The following is a 22,718-nucleotide window of genomic DNA, read 5'->3' on the forward strand; positions in this document are numbered from 1 at the left end:
CAGTTCTCTTTGTGAGCAATCCAGAAACAACAGGGTCCTGTGTTCCAGGTGATCTTGAAACCAGCGGCATTATAACTGACAGAAACGTTTGTGGCACTCACTTGCTGTAGTCCCTCACCCTGGCTCACTGTGGCACAACTTGGAGACAATTTTCAATTTCCAGCTTCTTCTTGGTGAGGAAAATAGAAGACTGCATTGTACAGTCAATGTTCAGAGTTTTCCAGAGGCTGCCTGAGGGTCTGATTTCTGTCTTGTATGAATCTAAGTGCAGACAGGAAAGAACATCAGATTGGAGCCACTGAGAACAAAGGCAGTGGTGTGGAGCACTCACTCACCATGCTACCTACTCCTGGCTTAGTGCAGAATATAAGCAGGAGAAATCCCTGATCTCTTGGCTTCTCTCTGGGGAATGAATGCGTTAGAGCGTACATCCAATGTTCTGACTTTTCAGAAGGCTCCCTGATGGACTGGTTTCTGTCTTACCTGACTTGGAGCATTTATGGTATCTGGCATGTTCTAGAAGCCTGGGGAGCTGTAGTAATGAGAAAGCTGGGTACATGCAGCAGTCCCAGAAAACCTGCAGTACCACAGACAGACACCAGAGGGAACAAGAGGTATGAGCTCCTGAAAAAGGAAACAAATTCCTCTAATATGGAATTTATACAAGCAAGTTCATAGGAGGCACATCCACAGAAAATCTTTGAAAGGCCCTCAGAATCTCTAACCAGGATGATTGGTGAAGGTCTTTCCCTGTAAGAAGCCAGATTGTAAAAAATGGAAGAGGTAGCTGTGTTTTTGAAATGTGTGGATTCCAGCACAAAGTTACAAGGCACAGAAAGAAACAGGGAAACATGGCTCAATGAAAGGAATAAAATCTTCAGAAACTGATTTTAAAGAAATGGAAGGGCCTGGCATGGTGGATCATGCCTGTAATCTCAGCACTTTGGGAGGCTGAGGTGGGCGGATCATGAGGTCAGGAGATGGAGACCATCCTGGCCAACACAGTGAAACCCATCTCTACTAAAAATACAAAACATTAGCCAGGTGTGGTGGTGGGCGCCTGTAATCACAGTTACTTGGTAGGCTGAGGCAGGAGACTGACGTCAACCCAGGAGGTGGAACTTGCAGTGGGCTGAGATCGCACCACTGCACTCCAGCCTGGGCAACAGAGCGAAACTCCATCTCAAAAGAAAAAAGAAATGGAAGTATACGAGTTAACTGACAAAGAATTAAAACTGCCATAGAGATGCTCAATGAGCTCAGGAAAATGACGCATCAGCAAATTTACATTAGCTTATTAACAGAGAAAGAGAATGTAAATAAGAACCAAACAAAAATCTTAGAGCTGAAAATTATAACTGAATTGAACTATTCTATAGAGGGGTTCAATAGCAAACTTGAACAAATAATTAATGAATTTGAAGACATCATTTGAAATTATCCAGTTAGAGACACACACACACAAAAATGAAAATGAGTTAAAGCCTAAGGGACTTGTGAGACACCATCAAGCAGACCAATATATGCAATATGGAAGTCGAAGATGTGAGAGAGAGAAGGGAAGAAAATGTTTTTGAAGAGATAATGGCCAAAGACTTTCCAAATCTAGAAAAGGAAATGAACATTCAAATTCAAGAAGCCCAAGTAGGAGGCACTCCCAAAATTTGACACCAAGACACATTAGAAATGTAAAAAGTGACAGAAAAGGGGGGCAATTTGAAATTTTGAAAACAGAAAGAGAAAACTGACTCATTTTACACCAAGGAGCCTTTTAGAAGACTACCAGAAAAATTTTCAGTAGAAACCTTGCAATTGAGAATGGGATGACACATTAAAAGTCCTGAAAGAAAACAACTGCCAACCAAGAATACTTTATTCAGCAAAAGTATTCTTTAAAAATGAAGTAATAGAGACTTTCCCACATAAACAAAAGCAGAGGGAATTCATTATCATTAGACCTGCCTTATAAGAAATACTAATGGGAGTCTTTCAAGTTGAAACGAAAAGATGCTAGACAGCAACATGATAGCATATTAAAATATAAGGCTCTCTGGTAAAAGTAAATACATAGGGAGCTGAACAATGAGAACACATGGACACGGGGAGGGGAACAACACACCCTGGGGCCTTTTGGAGTTGCAGAGGATGGGGGAGGCAGAGCATTAGGATAAATAGGTAATGCATGTGGGGCTTAATACATAGGTGATTGATGGGTTGATAGGTGCAGCAAATCACGACTCATGTTTACCTATGTAACAAACCTGTACATCTTGCACATGTATCCCAGAACTTAAAATAAAATGGAATTAAGTTAGAAAAACCCTCAGAATACTATAATACTATAATAGGGGTGCCTAAATCACTGAAATCTGATAGAGAAGTTAAAAGTATACAAATATGACATTATATTAATAGATACACAATATGAAACAATGTAATTTGTCACATCAGTAACATAGAATGGTAGAGGCAGGAGAGAAAAGCTCAATGTGTTTGTATGCAGTTGGATATGATTTGGCTGTGTGTCCCTACCCAAAACTCATCTTGAATTGTAATCCCCACATGTCAAGGGAGGGACCTGGTGGAAGGTGATTGGATCAGGGGAGCAGTTTCCCCCATGCTGTTCTTGTGATAGAGAGTTCTCACAAGAGCTGATAGTTTTTAAAATGTTTGGCAGTTCTCCCTTCACTTGCTTGCTCACTATCTCCTGCACCTTGTGAAGCAGGTGCTTGCTTCCTCTTCACCTTCTGCCATGACAGTACGTTCCTCAGGCTTCCCCAGCCACGCAGAAGTGTGAGACAATTAAACCTCTTTTGTTTATAAATTACCCAGTCTTGGGTAGTATCTTTACAGCAGTGTGAGAACAGACTAATATACAGTTGAGGTTAAATTGTTATCATGTTAAAACAGCTTCTTATGATCATAAAATGTTTTGTTAGTCTCATGGTAAGACACAAAAAATACCTATAGAATATATATTAAAGAATATAATGGAGTCAAAGCATATCACTGTAAACAAATCAAAACACAAAAGGAAGAGAGCAAGAGAAGAAGAAAAGAACCAAAAAGCTACAAGACAGAAAACAAATTGGCAATAGTAAATTTTCTTTATTGGTAATTACTTTAAACAGTTTAATAAATTCCTCAAAGGACATGAAGTGAATAATTTAAAAAATTCAACTGTATGCTACAAGAGCCTCACCTTAGATGTAGGAATGCACATATGCTGAAAGGGATGGAAAAAGGTACTCCACGCAAATGGTACCAAAAAACAACATATTTTTATGTATATTTATGAACTACAACATGGTGTTTTGATATATGTATACATTGTGAAATTATTAAATCAGGCTAATTTAATTCCATCACTTCATGTACTTATATTTTTATGGTAAGAACATTTAAAATCTCTTAACAATTTCCAAGTGTACAGTACATTATCATTAATTATAGTCACCCTGCTGTGTAGAAGATTTCTAGAACTATTCCTTCTAACTGGAACTTAGTGCGCTTTATCATCATCTCCCCATTCCTGGCCCCTTTTCCCTTGCACTTGGTATTCATCATTCTACTGTCTGCTTCTATAAGTTTGATTTTTTTTTTGCATTCCACCTATGAGATTATGCAGTATGTGTTTTTTTCTGTGCTTAGCTTATTTCACTCAGCATATGCCCTTTAGGTTAATCCATGTTGTTGCAAAGGACAGAATTTTCTTCTTCTTAAAGGCTGAATGTTGTTCCATTGTGTATATATACTATATTTTGTGTATTCATCTTTTGGTGGACACTGGTTCCTTATCTTACCTATTGTGTAGATAATGCTGCAATGAACAGGTATGTGCACATATCTCTTCAACATACTGATTTCAGTTTCTTCGAATATATTCCCGGTTGGGAATATTGAATCATATGATCTGTTTTTAATTTTTGCAGGGGTATCCATACCATTTTCCATCATGGCTGCACTAATTTACATTCTCACAAACAGTATGCCTTTTTCCATATCTTCATCAACACTTGTTTGTCTTTTTGATAAAAGTCACTCTAACTGATGTGACTGATAGATTATTGCAGTTTTAATTTGCATTTCCCTGATGACTAGTGATGTTGAACATATTTTCATATACCTTTTGGCCATTCTATCTGTTCTTTTGAAAAATGTCTATTCAGGTCCTTTGGCTGTTCTTAAATTGTGTTATTTTCTTGCTATTTGGATTGTTTGATCCCTTACGCATTTTGGATATTAATCCCTTATCAGATGTATGGTTTACAAATATTTTCTCCCATTCCATAAAAACAGCACTCTTGAGCAACCAGTGGACCAAAGATGAAATCAAAAGAGAAATTAGAAAATATCTTGACACAAACAAAATGAAACACAATATACCAAAGCTTAGTAAATACAGAGAATAAGTACTATGATGGAAGTTTATAATGATAAATGTCTGTATTAAAAAGATGATAGATCTCAATAAACAATCTAATCTTATAGTGCAAGGAAGTAGAACACAAAGAACAAGCTAAGCCCAAAATTAGCAGAAGGAATAAAAAGATTGGAGAAGAAATAAATAGGGAATAGGAAAGCAATAGAAAAAAAAATGGATAAAACTAAAAGTTGTTGTTTTGAAAAGATCAACAAAATTGAGAAATCCTTAGCTGGAGTAAGAAAAAAAGAAGACTCAAAATCAGAAATGAAAGAGGAGATGTTAACAACTGATACCACAGAAATAAAAAGGATTATGTATTAGTCTGTTCTCATGCTGCTAATAAAGACATACCCAAGACTGGGTAAGAAAGGAGGTTTAATTGACTCATAGTTCTGCATGGCTGGGGAGGCTTCAGTATACTTATAATCATTGCAGAAGGGGAAGCAAACTTGTCTTTCTTCACATGGTGGCAGCAAGGAGAAGTGCTGAACAAAAGTGGGAAAAGCCCCTTATAAAACCATCAGATCTCATGAGAAACCACTCACTATCATGAGAACAGCATGAGAGTAACTGTCCCCATGATTAAATTACCTCCCACTAAGTCCCTCCTATGAAACATGGGGATTATAAGAACTACAATTCAGGATGAGATTTGGGTGGAGATATAGCCAAACCATATCAGATTACAGATTACCATTTGGTGGAACACTTATGTACCACCAAATTGTATAATCCAGGAGAAATGGATAAATTCCTAGGAATATAAAACTGTCAAGACTGGGCTATGAAGAAATAGAAAATCTGAATAAATCTATAATTTGTAAGGAGGTTGAATCAGTAATCTTCCAACAAAACAAAGCACAGAACCCAGTTGACTTTACTGAATAATTATATCAATCCTTCTCAAACTCTTCCAAAAATTATAGAGGATAGAATATTTCCAAATACACTTTTCAAAGGACAGGATTATCCTGATACCAAAGTCAGGCAAAGACACTACAAGAAATGAAAACTCCAGGCTACTGTCTCTGATGAACATAGATGTAAAATCCTCATAAAATTCTAGCAAGCTGAATTCAATAGTACATCAAAAGGATCATGTACCATGACCAAGTGGGATTTTCCCTGAGATGAAAGGATGGTTCAACATTTAAAATCAGTCAATGTGGTACACCACATGAGCAGAACTAAGGATAAAATTACATGATAATCTCAATAGATGCAGTAAAACATTTGAAAATACTCAACACCTTTACAAGATTAATAAAACATTTGACAAAATAGGAATAAAATTACCTCAGCATAATAAAGGCAATATATGACAACAGACATATTCAATAGTGAAAACTAGCAGCTTTTCTCTAAGATGAGGAAGAAGAAAGGAATGCCCATCCTCACTATTTCTATTTAACATAGTACTGGAGGTCTTAGCTAAACAAAAGAGATAAAAGGCATCTAAATCTGAAAGGAAGATGTAATATTTATTATTTCTATCCACAGGTGATGTCTTATAGTCATATGTAGAAACAACTCTGCATACACACACAAGCTGTTGAATAAATTCAAAGTTGTAAGCTATAAAATCAACATATAAAATAAGCTCTTTTTATATGCTGACATGAACAACCTGAAAAAGAAAATTAAGAAAATAATTCCACTTGCAATATCAAAGAATGATCAGGACTAAACTTGACCAAGGATCGAAATACATATCCACTGAAAAATTAAAAAACATGGCTGGAAGAAATTAAAGATACAAATACATGGAAAGATATCCTGTGTTCATAGATTGAAAGACTTAATATTGTTAAAGCACTCATCCTGCCTAAAGTAATCTACAGAAGTAGTGCATTCCGTATCAAAATTCCAGTGCTTTTTTTTTTTTTTTTCCAGAAATTGGGAAACCTAAAATTCATATGGGACTCCAAAGGGTCCCAGATAGCCAAAACAATCTTGAGAAAGAACAAAACTGGAGGCCTCGTACTTCCTGACTTCAAAATATATTAGAAAGCTATAGTATCAGAACAGTATGCTACTCCCATAAAAACAGACATATAGAGCAATGGAACAGAATCAAGAGCCCAGAAATAAGCACATCCATATACAGTCAAATGATCTTTGACAAGTATGCTAAAATCACCAACGGAGAAAGATAGTCTCTTCAACAAATAGTGTTGGGAAAACTGGATATCCATGTTGAAAAGAATGAAATTGATGGATATGTTAATTAGCTTGGTATAATCTTTCTACAATGTATATATAGATTAAAACATCACTTTGTACCCCATGAATATACACTATTGTTATTTGTCAATCAAAAATGAATAAAATTGGACCCTTACACCATATACAAAGTATAGATTCAAAATGGAGTAAAGATGGAAATATAAGTCCTAAAAGTATAAAACTCCTAGAAGAAAACATAGGAAAAAGCTTTATGACATTGGTCTTGGCAAGGATTTCTTGAATGTGACACCAAATGTGAATGTGACACAAAAAGCCCAAGATACAGCACCAAAATGGACAAGTGAGACTACATCAAACTAAAAAGCTTTATGGCAAAGGAAACAGTCCACAGAGTGAAAAGGCAACCTATGGAATGCGAGAAAATATTTGCAAACCATATGTTTAATAAGGGATTAATAATCCAAAATATATAATAAACTCCTAAAACTCAATGTTTAACATCCCTAAGGAATGAAAATCAAAGCTGCAAGATATCACCTCACACCTAAGATGGCCATTATAAAAAAGCAAATAACAAATACCAGGATATGGAGAAATTGAAACCCTTGTGTGCTTTGGGGAATGTAAAATTGTGTAGCTTCTATAAAAAGTGGTGGGGTCTTTCCTCAAAAAAGACTAGGACTACCGTAGGATCCAGTCATCCCACTCCAGGTATTCACATAATTCAGAACAAGGCCTCAAATAGGTATTTGCGCTCCCATGCTTACTGCAGCACTATTCACAATGACCAAGAGGTGGAAATAACCTACATGTTTGTAAGTGGATGAATGGATTAAGAATATGTGAAATAGAATCACATAATACAATATTATTTAGTCTTAAGGAAATTCTGTCTCACGCTATATGGATGAACCTTGTGGGTATTATGCTGTGTGAAATAAGTAAGCCACAAAAGGCCAAATACTGCATGATTCCACTTAGATGAGGTTTCTAGAATAGTCAAACTGATAGAAGCAGGAAGTAGAGCAGTGGTTGCCAGGGGTGGGGAGAATGGGGAATTGCTGTTCAATGGATACAGAGTTTCAATCATCTAAAAGGAATCAAGAGGACTGCTGTAAAACAATGTGCATATAGTAAACGACACTGTTTTGTCTGTACACTGAAATTTGTTAAAAGGATAGATTTTATGTTAAGTATTTTTTACTGCTTTCTTTTAAAAAAAGAATATAGTATCCAATGGAACTGTCATCATCTACTGCTCCTTCCACCTATCTATACCAAATTCCGGTGAAAAGTAGAAAATAAATGAACCATGTTAAATTTTAGACCTGAAGATTGCTATGTTAAGTGTGAACTGATTTATTGAAGCTCCTGGTTTAGGAAAACCTGTGATTTATTCAGTGATTCGTGATATTAGTGTTCATAATGTTGATGATATTTTTCAAGCAGTTTTAGATTTACAGCAATAATGAGAAGAAGGTACAAGGATATCCCATATACCCACTGCCCTCCCCTGCCAGCCTCCTCCTTTATCAACACCCCCCACCCGTGTGGTACATTTGTTACAATTAATGAACATACATTGACATATCGCTATCATCACTCAAAGTTCACAGTTTATATTAGGGCTCACTCTTGGTGTTGTACATTCTATGGGTTTGAATAAATGTATAATGTCATGTGTTCACCATTAAAGTATCATACAGAGTATTTTCACTGCCCAAAAAATCCTCTGTGCTCTGCCTATTCATTCCTCCCTATCCCCAAACCCCAACTACCTCTGAGCTTTTTTACTGTCTCCATCGTTTTGCCTTTTTAAAACAAATTATCTTTGCTTTTGAAGAGACCTAGAATATTAATTACAACATTATATATGGATGTGTATCTATGCAATATAGGGTATCCCTGGGGCAAGGCAATAAGAAGTGGTGAGTAAAAGAATAGAGGGAGCTAGGTCTGATATTAGAAATAGGTGCCCTTCCCTTTTACTTGGATGGAGGAAGGGTGATTGGTTTTGGAACAGGAAGTTCAAGGAAGCTTCACTAGAACTTGCCTTAGCCCTTAGCATTCCCGGCCAGGTATGTTCACTAACCCTTGTTCTGAGGAACAGCAGTGTGGCAGAACAGATGTTGGCACTGGGCCCTAGTAGGTAGGGTTCTTGTCCCTTTTTGACTGGCTGGTGAAGGCACGTGGGAATAGTTTTCAAATATGGTTTTCCTGTCTGTAAAGTTAGGAAACTGATTAATCAGACCTAGATTGATTGCCTGGACTTTTCATCACAGTCTCGATCTCAAATCTGAGGTTCCCTTCTCTGACTGTACATCGATTTTGGCTTTGTATATGTGACCATCGAACTTCTCAGGTCTGTCCCAGACTGAGTCTTTGATCGTTTTTCACTTCTGTGAAACCCAGGAAGCTTTTTCTTTGTTGTGGTCCCTGTGATGCAAGCTCGGTCAAAAGGAGAAAAGAGCAGAGCTGTAATAAGCTAATTTTAGCAGCAGTGCTCCATTTAGCACCAGGCTGTGTGTCCCCCATGAATAGCACATCCCACTGGGTGCTGGTGGCAGGAATGGCCTTTTGCGGAGAAGACCGAGTGGGTCTGAACGAGAAGGGATTTTCCCATTTTGAACTCCTCTCTTCTGCTGAATTTTCACTAGGGTATAATTTGTTAGTATCTGACATTGATCCCCCTGCAGGTCATCATACCCATTCCTTTCTGAGTGTGTCTGGTGGTCATGGGCAGGGAGAGAGGGACCTTGTATGGAGTTTTGCAAACAGGGCTTCTGATCCCATATACTGTAAAATCATTAAAAAAAACCACCTATCATGCACATGCTGTAAGATAGGCATTGTGCAAAATGTTTTTCCATACATTCACTCCTTTATTTTGGTCACTAAACTGTATGTTCATTAATTATCTTTTCAACCACAGCTTTTGCCCAACATTATAATGTTGAGACCTATGGCATATCCTATACTCTTTGTTTCCATCTTCCAGATTCTGAGTCCAGCTACCAACTCACTACACCTCTGCTGTCCTGCAGTACTTGTATCTCTAAGACACCTGTGAGACCTTTTCTGTGCTTTCAGTTTTATGTGATGGCTTGACATGCAAGCACAAGTATCTCTAGGAAGGCATTCAGGCCTTGAAGACCCTTTAGGGTGTAGTAACAGGAACTTCCTATTGTGAGTCATGCCTTTCATGTAAGAGCAGTCCTCTTAGGAGCACATTATTGACCTCTGCACCTATTCATCAGTCAGAAAGTGTTTATTTACTGAGTATATCCTCAGGCACTGAGATCATTGTCATTGCAGTGTTATTTTGGATTAAATATACATCTGTATTTTTGAAAATTTTGGCATAGTTTACTTTCCCCTGAAAAAAATAACATCAATAACATTGACTAGCTGATTTAGGAACCTGTTGACTAGTTTGTCCTATATTAGCTTATTTTTCCCCCTTTGAAACTGAAATAGTTGAATTTCTGTAATCTATGGTATTTTTCTTGGGGATCATACATGTAAAGACTAAATTAAAGGTGAAACTAAGTTTAGTTTGTACATTAGATTTAATTAGTATGAAATTAATTTTAATGTACTTTTTTTGGAGACAGAATCTCACTCTATTGCCTCAATTACTCCAAAATTAATTTTCATCAGAGCTTCAATAAACATTTTTTTTTTTTGAGACAAGAGTCTTGCTCTGTCTCCCAGGCTGGAGTGCAGTAGCATGATCTCAGCTCACTGCAACCTCTGCCTCCCAGGTTTAAGAGATCCTCCTGCCTTAGCCTCCCGAGTAGCTATGATTACAGATGTGTGCCACCAAGCCTGGATAATTTTTGTATTTTTAGTAGAGAGGGGATTTTGCTATGTTGGCCAGGCTGGTCTCGAACTCCTGATCTCAAGTGATCTCCCCGTCTTGGCCTCTCAAAGTGCTGAGATTACAGGTGTGAGCCACCATGCCTGGCACTGATAGTCTTTTGAGAGAAATGTGTTTGTTCATTAAATGTAGTTCAACCAATTCTGTTTCCTCTCAAAAACACTGAATAATTTGGGGAGAAAAACTAACAGATATGTAACTGCTAGAGAAGTATTAAGTGTGTTGTGTGTGAATTTAAATATCATAGAGAAAGAAAGGTCAGTATAGGTTGAATGAATCTCATTAAATTATAAACAGCCTATTCCTGGCTCTGGTTGGTTTTATAAAAAATGTATTAGTTGAATTTCCCTATACTCAGACCATAGATAGCTCACCAATCTTTGATTTATAAGAATGGCAGAGGTTGTTCCTGGATTCTCCAGATACAAAACATGTCTGTACCTAATCACATTTGGTGGATAACTCACATTTCTGGTTTTTTAAAATGAATTTATGGAATAAAAATTACCAGGAGAAACACCGAGAATAAAAAATTCTCTTGCTCTTAGGAACAAACAGATAAATAGTTCCACTTGCATTTGATTATTCTGTTTTCATTTGCATTCTTCATGACAGTGAGTTCTCCCCCAGTGAACCACTTAAACATCTTGAAATCTATTATGTTTTCCATCAGTTTCTTAACGGCAAAGCTTCATTACCTGAAGTTATACCATCCACTCTCTATGGGAAATGTGGGCAGTGGGAGGACAATTCGAACTCAGAATTAGCTAAATTTTGCATTAGGAAAAATGGAAATCCATTTATGATGTTTTTACTTGAACTTCATTCTGTTAGTAAGCCTTACTCTGAGCCTCTTTATTACACAACATCATGTGCATCGTATTACATGACAGTCATGCAGCTCACTACAGCTCAAAGGTTAGAAGCACGATGGAGTCCTACAAAGGCCTCAGATATGTTATTCTGGGTATAAATGTACGTTACACTGATTGTGAATGCAATGCTTATGTGCTTATTTATATCTTAAACTAGCATCTTAAAGGTTTATTATGTGGAGCCTTGTCATTTTATACAGAACCGAGGTCAGCGATTCTAAACCTGGACACAGGATAAACTTAGATTCCTGGGCCCCCATCTCTAAAGATTCTGAGTCAGTGGAGCTGGATGGAGCCTGGGCATCTGCATTTTTAACAAGTACTTCAGATTCTTCCAATACAATTGATTCACACTCCTTGAGAAATATTGGCTTAGATTCATGAAAATTTTGAGAGTTGAAATGATTTATCGTAATTTTTTTTTCTTTTGAGATGGAGTCTTGCCTTATCACCTAGGCATGATCTTGGCTCACCACAACCTCCACCTCCTGGGTACAAGCAATTCTCCTGTGTCAGCCTCCTGAGTAGCTGGGATTCTAAGTGTGTGCCACCATGCCTGGCTAATTTTTGTATTTTTAGTAGAGATGGGGTTTCACCATGTCAGCCAAGGTGGTCTCCTGACCTCAGGTGATTCACCTGCCTCGGCCTCCCAAAGTGCTGGGATTACAGACTTGAGACATCATGGCTGGCCAACTTATTGTAATTTATGTAAAAGCAAATGACGACTTATTGGGGCTACATGAGCCTATATTTTTGTGATACATTAAAGATCAAGTTTAGTTCAAGGCTTTTTATTTTTCAGCTTTGAAGTATAGTAAACAAAATAAGAATTAAGATATACAATATGATGTTTTGATATGTACACAGTGTGAAGTGATTATAAAAATCAAACCAATCAACATTTCTGTAGCATCTTATAGTTACCGTGTGTGTGTGTGTGATAATATTTAAGATCTACTCACTTAGCAAATTTCAAGTATACGATGCAGAATTATATAAGTACCATGTAATTATTAAATAATTACCATGCTGTACCTTAGATCTTCAAAACTTATCCATCCAACATAGGTTAAAAAGAGAGTTATGAATTTTTTTTTAAAATATGGACTATATTAATTTTCAGAGCCCTTCCACTTTGAAAGCTATACTGTTACACCACTTACTTATAACTTTTTTTGCATTCAAGTACTCCTGAACTAAAAATTAGATGCTATCATGTGAGCTTTGCCTATTACAAATTCACATACATTGTTTTTCCTTCTTTGTGAGGTTATTTTGTCAATTAAATGATTTATTAGTGCTGTGTGCATTATAATAGGGTAGGTTATACTTCAGTAACAGCCTTCAAATCCTATTTTTTTTTTTAAGAACCAATATGCATTTGTTTCCTCCATGTCTTTTCATGGTTTCATAACTCATTTCTTTAGTGCTGAATAGTATTTCATTACATGGGTGTTCTGCAGTTGATCCATCTACCTACTGAAGAAAATCTTGGTTGCTTCAGCAATTATGATTAAAGCGGTTATAAACACTTGCATGCTTGTTTTTGTGTAGAAGTGCATTTTCAGCTCCTTTGAGTATATGCCGAGGAGCACAATTCCTGGATTATATGGTAAGAGTAAAATCTCTTTACTTTTAAAGCAATTTTTTTTTCTCAAGCTACGTGTTCATCCTGAGTTGGTTTGGGGGTTCTGTTCTGTGTTATTCTCACTCAGGAACGCAGTTGCATGGGTGTCTCTCAGCTTACCATGAATTTCCATGATCAGCATAGGGGGAGAAACAGGAAAAGACCTTCAGAGGGTCTTACACCAGCAATCCAATCCTTAGCCTGGAAATGAGCACATCACTTTTGCTCACTGGTATCATGGCCCCACTTTCACAAAAAAAAGCCAGGAAATTGTTTTGCATTTGCCTAGAAGAAATGGTAATTGGATATCAGCAGCACCAGTAACTTTTGCATTTTGCCCATATTTTTAAATAATTTTGCTTGCTCTCCTACCTGTATATGAGGTACAGTCACCCCTCCCTGAGGATCACAGCCCCAAAGTCCCATTTAGTCATGGCATCAAGCTCGAAGTCTGAGATCTCTTGAATGATGCATAGTAGTCTCCAACCAGAGGTAGGGGATGGCAATGGCCTGTACATTAGGTGTGGGTGTAAATCTGGAGATAGAGGCTATTACTGATTATACTTCCTGGGTGCAGCTTCCACTCTATTCATCCCCATAGCCCTTAGCTTTACCCTCTGGAGGTTCCTGTTGTTCTAATATCCATATGGTTCCATATGAAGTAGGCATTGGGTGATGTAGTCTCTTATGCTCTTGGTAGCTTTCTCAGCTCACTTCTTGCCTGTAGATGTTTGGGACTCCTAAGTTCTTTATAGGTTTCATAGTCTTTGATTTTTTTTTTTTTTTTTTTTTTGGCAATTCAGTTCTCTCAATAACTTAGCTTTGTATTTATTTTAATTCAGACACCAACATGTGCCAGTAGCCACACCAATAGTTCTTTTCTAGACATTTTTCTAGATTTGTTATACATGTCTGCTTTTGTACCCCATTCTTCTCTGTTACTTAATTGTGGCTACTCTGGGCTTATCAGGTGTCTTTGGCAGAACCATTCATTTAGTCTATTTTTTACTGCACCATTTTTTTCCCAACTGACAAAATTTCTGGGGGCCAGTGAAATCCATTCAGAGATTTTTGACAGTGGGTGAGGCAGCTAATCCCTTCATTTAATTCTTGCTCTCTGGTGAGAGTTCTAACTAGCGTTTGTTACTCAAAACATTTCTTTATCTTTGGGCTTGGAAGCCGGCTGTCTCTTCCTAACTTAGAAGCTCCTGCATTTGTAGACTCTATTCCCTTAATTTTTGCTTGCAGTGTGACTAACTCATTCCCAGTTCCATCTCTTTCTTGCAATGTCAAGTGTCACAGGTTGAATTATCCTCCCAAAAAAGGTATGTTGAAGTTCTAACTCCTAGTACTTCAGAATAGGACCTTATTTGGAGATAGATCTTTACAGAGGTAATCAATGTTAAATGAGATCATTAGGATGGGTCCTAACCTAATATGGTTGTTATTCTTTTTTTTTTTTTTTTTTTTTTGAGGCAGAGTCTCATTCTGTCACCAGGCTGGAGTGCAGTGGTGTGATCTCGGCTCACTGCAATCTCTGCCTCCACGGTTCAATTGATTCTCCTGTATCAGCCTCCTGAGTAGCTGGGACTACAGGTGCACGCCACCACGCCCAGCTAATTTTTGTATTTTTAGTAGAGACAGGGTTTCACCATGTTGGCCAGGATAGTCTTGTTCTCTTGGCCTTGTGATCAGCCCACCTCAGCCTCCCAAAGTGCTGGGATTACAGGCATGAGCCACCGTGCCCGGTCTATGGCTGGTATTCTTATAAAAATGGGGAAACTTGGACACAGAGACAAGCATGTGTACAGAGACAGAACACCATGTAAAGATGAAGGCAGAGGAAGAGGTGATGCATCTACAAGCCGAGGAATCCCAAATATTGTCAGCAAACCACCGGGAGGTAGGAGAGAGGCATGGAACAGATTCTCCTCCACAGACCTCAGAAGGAACCAACACTGCAGACACCTTGATCCCAGGCTGCTAACCTCCAGACCCATAAGACAATAAATTTTTGTTGTTTAAGCCACCCAGCTTGTGGTAGTTTGTTATGGCAGCTCTAGGAAACTAACATACCCTGTCAAATGAAGCCAATAGCAGTGATCACATATGACTCTTCTGATTCCAAACTACTTCTAGAGATAAAAGTTCACTAAGTATATTACCTGCTTTCCAAATTATCATAGGTAAATAATTTTTATCAAGTGTGTCACTACTGTATAATATGGATTACCATCTTCCTAGTAACATTTTCTGCTTCATTCAGGATCGGCTAGGTTATGTTGCTGCAACAATGCTAAAATCTCATCACTCAAAAAGTAATGGCCTATTTCTCACCTATGTTGCCTGGAGTTTCTGCTCTCTGCTATCCTCACTCAATGACTAAGGCTCTGATAGCTCTTTTCAACACATAATTCCAGAATCACTACAGGAATCAAAAAGAAAAAGAATACGTAGTCTTCACTGACAATTTAAATGCTGTACCCATTTATAAGATATGGCTAGAACTAGTCACATGTCATCATCTAACCACAAGAACAGCACAATATGCTCAGAGGATGTCTTAGCTCAGGCTGCTGTACCAAATACCGCAGGCTGGGTCACTTAAACATTTTTTTCTTGGAGTTCTGGAGACCGAGGAGTCCAAGATCAGGATGCCTGTGTGATTGGGTTCTGGTGAGATCCCAATTCTTGGCTTGCAGATGGCCATTTTCTCACTGTGTCTTTATATGGCAGAGAGTGTGAGCAAGCTCCTGTGTGTTGTCTTATGAGGGCACTAATCCCATTCACGAGAACTCTACCCTCATGACCCAAGTATCTCCCAAAGGCCCATCTTCTATCAGTAATACCATCACACTGCTGGTTAGGATTTAATACATGAATTTTGGGGAGACATAAACATTTAGTCCATGAAAAAGGGAAAGGAGAACAATATATCAGTAACACTGAAAACTACCACCAAAATACTCCCAAAATGTTGGTCTGGAAACTACTAGTGTTTCAATTTATTCATTCATTTAACAAGCACTTTGTATCTGACACTGATAAGTGCTGGGGATAAATGAGTACAGTTGAACTCCTCTATTCTTAGGGAGTTTATAGACTGGTAAGAGAGGTGAATATTCATCAAATAATGTTACATGAAATTGCAACAATGGTGATTACTACAAAGAAGAAAGATAAGATATTGGCGTGCTTATAAGGAAAGGATTTGACCTACTTAGTGGAATCTAGAAAACCTGAGGGATGAAGAAGTGAAGAGGAGCAAGAAGAGTTTCCAGAAAGAAGGAACCTCATACACAAAGGTCCTGGGCAAGAAGGAGCATCAGGTGGTGCTGAAGCAAAGGGGGTTAGGGACAGAACCTTTAGAGATGAGGTTGGAGCGAGAGCTAGATGACGTATTTGATAAGGACTTCTAGGCCACAAGAAGGAATTTTGTTTTCATCTCAATATAAAATGGAATCAATTACAGTGCTTTATCAGGAGTTTAGCATGAGGTGGTTCTCTGCAGTTGATAGCTGATGGCTGTACCCTCAGCAGCTAGGTGGCAAGGCTTTCCTTGAAGGAGAACTGGGCAGTTCATCTCCAAGTCTCCCACCCTCAGGCAATATGTGGCAGAGGCAGGACTGGAATCAGATTTGCTGAGCCCAACTTCAGTGCTTGCTTCAACTCACTCCCCAGGAATCTGGGGGTCAAAGCACCAAGGTCAGAGGTGGAAGATAACGCAAAGTATAGTGAAGGATTTTGAAGAATAAGATAATAAGGGAAATGAATACAGTCAACTCTTTTTCCCCAAAACAATATTTTTGACAAATGAACTTTTTTTTCCTCCAGGGCTTTCCCCCCCTCTATATTCTCAGTGTCTGCCCTTTGATCTAAAATAGAGTAAACTTTCGTGCAAGAACATTTGATTTTTTTCTTCAATCTGACTATTCTAACCTATTTAAAATTGATTTATAGTCTTACTGCCTTCAAATTAATTCTAGGCATAAGCCAGGAGAAGGTCATCTTCCTCACGAATTTTGCAGTTTGCCAGAGGTTTTTCACTGCCTGGTTTAAAGGACCAGCTTCAATTTAACTACTTTGTAGCCCCTGCCTCTATGCGTGACTTTGGGCTAATTGCCCTGACCTGGATTACTGTGTACCTTGTCTTGTAGGGGATCATCTACCCTGGATGCCATTCAGACCTTGAAAGCAAAGATGCATAGCCACTGGCTCAGTGTTACACCACTGAGAGTTGCAGGTGGGAGCCAGATTTCCAGAGCCCTCATAGGAGATATTTCCGTTTACAGCTTCAGCCTCATTGCTCCTGGCAGAAAGAACCATGGTTCAAGCATTGCCTCGCCCCTGTGCTGAGCACCACATCCCTGGAATGCCTTGATTTGCTATGAAGAGATTCTGTGAACGGGTTGTCCTATCTCTCTGGGTCCCCGAACAGCTCCCTATCTGCTCCTTCTCACTCTGGTTCTTCAACCGTGATGAACTCTGGGGACTATCATCTTTATATTTTGTAAAACCTCTGGGTTTAGACAACATTGATGTGAAATTTCATTCTGCTTTGAGGTGTCTGCTGATTCGCTATGGAGCTGATCTGCTATAATCTTGTGACCTGTCTTTGTCTTTTTTCTTAGGTATTCCTTAGTCTTCCTAGATAATCAAACATCTTGGATTCATGGCTATAAATCAGTTTTAAATAGGTTATGACTAGTCTGATTGAAGAAAAAAATCAAATGTTCTTGCATGAAAGTTTACTCTATTTTAGACCAAAGAGCAGACACTGAGAATATAGAGGGGGGAAAAAAGCCCTGGAGGAAATAAAAGTTCATTTATCGAAGATACTGTTTTGGGGAAAAAGAGTTGACTGTATTCATCTCCCTTATTATCTTATTCTTCAAAATCCTTCACTATACTTTGTGGTATTTTCCATCTCTGATCTTGGTGCTTTGAGGCCCTATCTTTTTGCCTGGAAATATTTATATTGTACCTAGTATTGACAGAAAATTTTTGAAAATTATTTACATATTTCCATCTTTACTGTTTTAAGAATATTGATTAAATAAATACTTTTGGTGATGACTGGGAGTGACACTGAGATAATATATGCCAGTTCCTATAGCTTCCCTTATTTGGAGGACATAGAGATGAAAAATTAAGTATGAGCTCTAGAGCAAGATCACTTGTGTGTGAATCTTCATTCTACCGCTTACTGATTTCATGGACAAGTTATTTATCTTTTCTAAGCCTCAGTTTTATCATCCATAAAGTAGATATAACAGTAAACCATGATGCAGAATTGTCTTAGGATTTTATAAGGCATGTAAAATATTTAATATGGTTCCTGGAACATAGGAATATTAATATGTACTGCTCTGAGCATACACCACATGCTGGGCATGATGTCTTGTGTACATTACCTCTCATCTGAAAACTTTCAGGCAGCTTTGCTAAAATGTCTATAACATACAGATGAGGAAACTGTATGTGAGTTACTTGCCCATGGTCACAAAGCTACTAATGTGCAGAGCTGAGGTTTGCATTTACGTGTTTCAGACTCCAGGGGGCCAGCCCCGTGCTATAATGCCTCAAGAAGACTTTGTACGGTGCTATAAAATGGATCCACTAAGGGCTTCTGAGATGTGTGAAGCTTGGCTTGCTTTCCAATGGGTGGAATGTGCTCTTCCACATGAGGTGTCTCATGTCAACTCCCTCAGGAACATCCTTTTGTAACCTCTGCCACTGGATTCCTTATACCTCACTGTAGTCTCTTGTTGACTGCCCTTGTTCTCTGTTATTCTGTACCAAGAACAATTATTTTGATAACCCATTAGGTAAATTTCATTTCACATATGTTAAGCACCTACCAGGCATTTTTACATACTTTTTAATCATCAAAAGAACCATATTACTGTTTTCATTTTATTGGTGACAAACTCGATGAGAAGTAGGAAGAAGCAATATGCCAATCCTGGGTCAACTGAGTAATTGGTACCATGACTGTAGTTCCAGAAAGTGGGAATCTGGAATTTGTGATCTGACATTCTTGGAGGCAACGAGGATCCCTTAGTAATTATAATAGAAGACACAGGTATACAGTGTGGAAATGGTTACTTTAAAAAATAATTTTAGATTTGGGGGGTATAAGTGTATGTTTGTTACTTGGATATATTGCATAATGCTGAGGTTGGGGCTTCTACTGGACTAATTACCTAAATAGTGAACACAGTACCCAATAGGTAGTCTTTCAATCCTTTCCCCCTTTCCACCTGTCGGAGTCCCCAGTGGTATCTATTGTTGTGTCCATGTGTATCCATTGTTTAGCTCCCACTTATAAGTGGGAACATGTGAGATCTGACTTTCTATTTCTGTGTCAATTCACTTAGGATAATGGCTTCCAGCTGCATCTGTGTTTCTGCAAAGGGCATGATTTCATTCTTTTTATGGTTGTATAGTATTCCATGGTGGATATGTACCACATTTCCTTTATTTAATCCACCATTGATGGGCACCTACATTGATTCCATGACTCTATTTGGAATAGTGCTATGATGAACATAAGAGCATTGACGTCTTTTTGGTAGAACAATTTATTTTCCTTTGGGTAGATACCCAGTCATGGGATTGCTGGATTGAAATGGTAGTTCTGTTTTAAGTTCTTTGAGAAATCTCTGAACTGCTCTCCACAGTGGTTGAACCAATTTGTATTCCCACCAACAGTGTATGAGCATTCCCTTTTCTCTGCAGCCTCATCAGCATCTGTTTTTTTTTTTTTTGAATTTTTAATAATAGCCATTCTGACTGGTATGAGATGGTTATTTAAACAATCACTTAAGGTCATCTGCAATGAAGTGCCTGTGAAAGCATAGCTTGGATAGACTTGGACACAGCTCCCACGGTGCAGCGCAGATGCAGAAAGAATAGTGACTAATAGGCTAGCTGCTTCCAGCTGGCTCTGGAGCTTAAGGGAAGATAACTACAAGCTCAAAGTTTAGTTTCTATCATGCTTTCCCCTACCTTTACATTGGACACATACATAATTTAGTCCATTGCTTATAGAATATCAAGGCAAGATTGTGTCTGAAGTAGAGGAAGAATGCATGACACTCAGCGACAGGCACAAGGATTAAGACGACAACCACGAATCTCTCCTTTTTGGAAAGAGGTAAGAGAGTTTCCATTTGTGTAAGGCAAATTTGCATTAAATTAGAGTGCATTGTTTCGCTTTGTTGTTGTTTGGAAGTTCAATGGGGAGAAAGAAGGTGTGAAGGGAGGTTGGGTAGTTAAAGGAACAGATTGTGGCTGGTACTGAAGGTTGGCTCACTCAACACCCATTACTTTTCTTCTACTTTGCTTTCCTCTACCACAGAGGTTGGAAAGTTAAAAAACACCTTCTTAGATTTCTTAGATTGCTTTTCAGTTTACAATACAGGCAAGTGGCTTAGGTTCCACCAAACCAATGAAGCAGTATAAGACTTGAAGGCAGTTGTAAGTCATCAGTAGCCGTGGCCAAGGAGCAAGTGCATTGGGGAAGGTGTCTGAGTGCATAGGGTGCTGCAGCAGAGCTTCTCAAGTTGGTTTTCCAGTGAGACCACTCTGAATACAAGGTGGTGACACTGTGGGAATTGCTAGCCCAGTTCGTCAGTGTTTGCTGCTCTCCTGGATGAGCGATGATGCGTTGTAATGTACGTAGGTGTGCAACCGGCAAGTCTGGTTCTCCAGCACCCATGCAGATTCTGCTAGTGACAAAATTCTGTCTTTTTCAGAATCCCTTTCTGCTTAAACTAACTGGCATGGGTTTTGTCGTTTTTGGCAAAACACTAGTTAATACATTATGTCTTCTTGTTCTCAATCCTAGTTTTTCCACTTTATTACAGCTTCTTCTTAAGGAGAAAATATATAGTCAAATGAGTTTGATTCATCACATAAGTCTTATTTGGAAAGCCAAATAAAATAGATTCTAAAGTGCATGTGGGCACTTTGTGACAACTGGACAACTGTTTTTTTCCAATAATTTTTCACCCTGGAGGCTTTAAATTGATATGTAGAGTCAAGACAATTCTAAAGAATTGTAGCTACTGATTATTTGTATGATTCTATTGTAGAAGCTAATAAACTATGTTTCGACAATGAAAAATTTGAGTTGTTTCTTCTTTTTTTTTTTCTTTATAGCCTGTTGATCCTAGCTACACACCTGTATAGTATGTTACTACATTGAATACCATAGGCCATTGTAATGCAACGGTGTATCTGAACATAGAAAATTTACAGTAAAAATACAGTATAAAAGATTTAAAAGTGTTGCTTACCCTGAACAGAGCCTGCAGGACTGGAAGTTGCTGTGGTTGGGTCAGTGAGTGGGTGATGAGTGAATGTGAAGGCCTAGAACATTACTGCACACTACTGTATACTTTATAAACACTGTACACTTAGGCTACACTAAATTTATTTTTAATGTTCTCCTTTCAATAATAAATTACTCTTAGCTTACTGTAACTTTTTTACTTTATAAACTTTTCAATTTTAACTTTTTGATGCTTTTGTAATAACACTTAGATTAAAACACATTGTGCAGCTATGCAAAATATTTTCTTTATATTATTTCATAAGCATTTTTCTTTTTTTATTATTATACTTTAAGTTCTGGGATACATGTGCAGAACGCGCAGGTTTGTTACATAGGCATACACCGGCCATGGTGGTTTGCTGCATGTTTCCTCTTTAATTAGCTAAAGTCTGCTGTGTTGTTTATTACATTTTGAAGATATTGAATTTACGGATTACTCAGGGATTTTAGAATTGCTAATTATTCCCAGGATTGTTACTAATGGTTTTAATTTTCTTAGTTAAAAAAATACTGATTATCTGACTAGCCATAATGTCTTTGTGGCTACTTTTAGAATAAGCTAGAGTAATGGATATGTGGAGAGTGAAGTTTCTCTCTCTGCTGGAGAAACCAACTGTGTTTGAGTTCCATGATGGATTAGTGTCATAATTCATATGGGCTCCGTGCTGAGGCCTACTGAGACCTCAGAAACAAAGACTCACAAGGAAGAGGAAGTAAGTTGGTCTACATGGGACGTGAGCTACTTCTTAAGGGAGTAACAGAAGAATATGGTCAAATCATTTTGGTTTTGACATCTAAGAATGTCTAATTTGGTAGATGGAGCCTGGAAGCCCCATCAGGTGGTAGGAAATACTTGAAGTTCAGGTGGCTGGTGTGGTCTAGTTAGATTATGGGAAGACCTTAGTTACTCTCTAGGATTATTTAATGAAGGATCTAGATCTTAAAGGAAGGGAATGATCAGAGACAGTTCAGGACATAGGAGCCCTAACAGATGGGCTGAGATTAGGGAAGAGTTAAAATACCAGACATAAACCAAAGTTCTGACCGGGGAAGCTGAGGCTGATGCTCACAGGCAGTTATCAGGCCAGTTTGACAAGAGTGTGTGGGTGCATCCATGTGCAGAGGAGAATGGCAGAGGAGCGGGTGAAGGAGGAGATGAGTAGCAAAGCAAGCTATGATTTGCAAGTTTATCTTTGGCACATGAGACTCTAAACTCATGGCAGTGAGACAGCCTCTAAACTCCTACTAATTAGTGCAAAGCTGTTGGTTTACTTCTTGCCACAACCACTATTAATTCAGGAACCAACAAAGTGGGTTATAGTAGCAGCATACATGGACCTAGTAAGGGAGGCTATGCAGGAAGTGACTGACAGATGGATAAT

The sequence above is a fragment of the Rhinopithecus bieti genome, unplaced genomic scaffold (genome assembly GCF_001698545.2).
Source record: "Rhinopithecus bieti isolate Rb0 unplaced genomic scaffold, ASM169854v2 scaffold_61533, whole genome shotgun sequence".
NCBI classification, from domain to species: domain Eukaryota; kingdom Metazoa; phylum Chordata; class Mammalia; order Primates; family Cercopithecidae; genus Rhinopithecus; species Rhinopithecus bieti.